Raw genomic sequence first — 3,709 nt, 5'->3', positions numbered from 1 at the left:
ACTATCTGTGTATCGGACGCATCGCGGGATAAGGGGTTGGCAGTGGTAGTCGCCCCAAGCGCATCCGATGCTTGGACCATTCCGAGGCGGCCCTGCAGCCTCTTCCGTCTAGCCGTTGGGGCCATCTCGCCGCATCCCCCACCTCGCACCACGATTGCTATGCGGTGAGGCTCCTTGGCCGCCTCGGAACTATCTGTGTATCGGACGCATCGCGGGATAAGGGGTTGTCACTGGTAGTCGCCCCAAGCGCGTCCGATGCTTGGACTATTCCGAGGCGGCCCTGCAGCCTCTTCCGTCTAGCCGTTGGGGCCATCTCGCTGCATCCCCCACCTCCTCGGCCGCCTCGGAACTATCTGTGTATCGGACGCATCGCGGGATAAGGGGTTGGCAGTGGTAGTCGCCCCAAGCGCGTCCGATGCTTGGACTATTCCGAGGCAGCCCTGCAGCCTCTTCCGTCTAGCCTTTGGGGCCATCTCGCCGCATCCCTCGCCTCGCACCCCGATTGCTATGCGGTGAGGCTCCTCGGCCGCCTGGGAACTATCTTCGTATCGGACGCATCGCGGGATAAGGGGTTGTCACTGGTAGTCGCCCCAAGCGCGTCCGATGCTTGGACTATTCCGAGGCGGCCCTGTGGCCTCTTCCGTCTAGCCGTTGGGGCCATCTCGCCGCATCCCCCACCTCGCACCCCGATTGCTATGCGGTGAGGCTCTTCGGCCGCCTTGGAACTATCTTCGTATCGGACGCATCGCGGGATAAGGGGTTGTCACTGGTAGTGGCCCCAAGCGCGTCCGATGCTTGGACTATTCCGAGGCGGCCCTGCAGCCTCTTCCGTCTAGCCGTTGGGGCCATCTCGCCGCATCCCCCACCTCGCACCCCGATTGCTATGCGGTGAGGCTCCTCGGCCGCCTTGGAACTATCTTCGTATCGGACGCATCGCGGGATAAGGGGTTGTCACTGGTAGTCGCCCCAAGCGCGTCCGATGCTTGGACTATTCCGACGCGGCCCTGTGGCCTCTTCCGTCTAGCCGTTGGGGCCATCTCGCCGCATCCCCCACCTCGCACCCCGATTGCTATGCGGTGAGGCTCCTCGGCCGCCTTGGAACCATCTTCGTATCGGACGCATCGCGGGATAGGGGGCTGTCACTGGTAGTCGCCCCAAGCGTGTCCGATGCTTGGACCATTCCTAGGCGGCCCTGAAGCCTCTTCCGTCTAGCCGTTGGGGCCTTCCCGCCCCATCCCTCGCCTCGCACCCCCGATTGCTATGCGGTGAGGCTCCTCGGCCGCCTTGGAACCATCTGTGTATCGGACGCATCGCGGGATAAGGGGTTGGCACTGGCAGTCGCCCCAAGCGCGTCCGATGCTTGGACCATTCCGAGGTGGCCCTGAAGCCTCTTCCGTCTAGCCGTTGGGGCCTTCCCGCCCCATCCCTCGCCTCGCACCCCGATTGATATGCGGTGAGGCTCCTCGGCCGCCTTGGAACTATCTGTGTATCGGACGCATCGCGGGATAAGGGGTTGGCACTGGTAGTCGTCCCAATCGCATCCGATGCTTGGACCATTCCGAGGCGGCCCTGCAGCCTCTTCCGTTTAGCCGTCGGGGCCTTCCCGCCGCATCCCTCGCCTCGCATCCCGATTCCTATGCGGTGAGTCTTCTCGGCCGCCGCGGAACTATACCTGTTATTGCTACTGCATCCTTCGGCTGGTAACCTCCTCTGCCGCCTTGGAACGTTCTCTTTGTCGGACGCGTCGCGGGATAAGGGGTTGGCACTGGTAGTCGCCCCAAGCGCGCCCGATGCATAGACCGCTCCGAGTCGACCTTGCTTTCAGCCTCTCACATGCATAGACCTCTCTGAGTCGACCCTGCAGCCTCTCACGTTTAGCCTTTGGAATCTCGCCTCACAACATGATTGCTATCCTTGATGCATCCCTTGCCTCGAGCCCTGATTGCTTTCTTGGCTGCATCCCTCCTCTCCTCACAGCCCGGTTGTCATCACTGCTTCATCCGTCGCTTCATGCATTCTGGCTGCTGGGCCCTTCCCACCGCACACCTCGATTGCTATCTCTTCTGCATCACACACCCCGATTGCTATCTCTGCTACATCCCTCGGCTCTCACTTCTGCATCCTTCGCCTCACACCTCGATTGCTATCAATGCTGCATCCGTAACCTCACACCCCGATTGCTATGCGGGGAGGCTCCTTGGCCGCCTTGGAAATTTCTGTGTGTCGGACGCACCGCGGGATAAGGGGTTGGCACTGGTAGTCGCCCCAAGTGCGCCCGATTCTTAGACCGCTTCGAGGTGACCTCGTAGCCTCTTTCGTCCAGGCTTCCTGCCTTCAACGCCCTTTTTACACCTCGATTGCTATGCGCGGGCTCGTTGGCGTCTATCACCTCTCTGCGAAGAGTGGCACGATGATTGTTGGGGTAAATCGTAGCAGTCCGATCTCTGGCCTTGGGCCATTGTGAGGGCTGATCGATTTCCTGTGCGCATCTCGTGTTCGCCCAGTAACAGACTCGACGACTTGTAATCGGTCTTGTTCCCGATTGTTCCTGGAGGTAGTCTTCGGAACTCTTGGATTTGACCTGTCACTCGAACTGTCCTCTTCCGAGGATGCTTGTGTGTGTGTGCTTGTGCCATTTCCTTGGCGGTATTAACGAGATATTAAAGAGCGGAGTGAGCGCCTCGCCCAGCTATGTTTGGGGCTCTCACTCCCTTACCCGGTGTGCGACCGCTTTGCACGTAGGTTGCGGAGCATCGCGACTCTTTCGATGTTTGGCGGTTGTCTTCCGGTGATGCGTTGGTCCCGAAGTGCACGTTACTAGCATTTCTGCCATTGTTCTCGATCTTTGGCACGTTCCTTCGTTGCAATTGGATATATATCTCCGTTTATACGCGCAGGCTTCTCCCGCCTATTCAGCGCTGTCCCACTCTCAGCACTCTCGTGGTCTCCTTGGCTTCTCTCTCCCGTGAGCGAGCTCTCTTCTCGAGTCTTTTCCATGTCCCATGGAGGTTGCCTTGCGAAATTCGGGCACACAAACGTGACCGGATAAGAGCGGAATTGCCTATGAGGAGAAGCTCACCTTAGGGAGCAGCAATGCCGAGTGTTTCGACAGAGGGTAGAGGGGGCGTTGTTTGGGCGGTTGCACAAAAGAGTGCTACGTTTGCACTGAAGGTTGCTTCTTCGTCTCCGACGAACTCTTCGAGGCAAAAAAGCTTGTTTACGGGGTCGAGGTGGGACTGTTCGTGCGAGTTGCGCCACCAAAAGTGCGTAGGGGGCATATACCTGGGAAATGGATGTCTCTGAGTGGCCTTACTCGGTCGCGTGCACGGTGCATTCTCTAACGGCAGGACTGTCGCGAGCATGTGCGGTTCGGATGTTTTCGGGTAAAGGGTTCCGTACGGGATGTTCTTCCCAGGCTCCTGTGAACCGAGACTCTGCATCGTCATGCTCCGGCTCCCGTGGGTGCTTCATGCCTCGTCGAGCTGTTTGTCGTGGACGATTAAGGCCGAGGCCTTCCTTCGAGAGGGGAATTGTTCAGGCTGGTCGAGGCGGGATTGTTCGTGCGGGGTGCACCACCAAAAGTGCGTAGGGGGCATATGCCTGGGAAATGGATGTCTCTGAGTGGCCTTACTCGGTCGCGTGCACGGTGCACAGTCTCACGGCATGACTGTCGCGAGCATCGACGGTGCGGTGGTTTTCGGGTAACCGG

This window comes from Cryptomeria japonica, unplaced genomic scaffold (genome assembly GCF_030272615.1).
Source record: "Cryptomeria japonica unplaced genomic scaffold, Sugi_1.0 HiC_scaffold_206, whole genome shotgun sequence".
NCBI classification, from domain to species: Eukaryota; Viridiplantae; Streptophyta; class Pinopsida; order Cupressales; family Cupressaceae; genus Cryptomeria; species Cryptomeria japonica.
The sequence above is the reverse complement of the archived record's forward strand: the minus strand, read 5'-3'. Positions refer to the sequence as shown.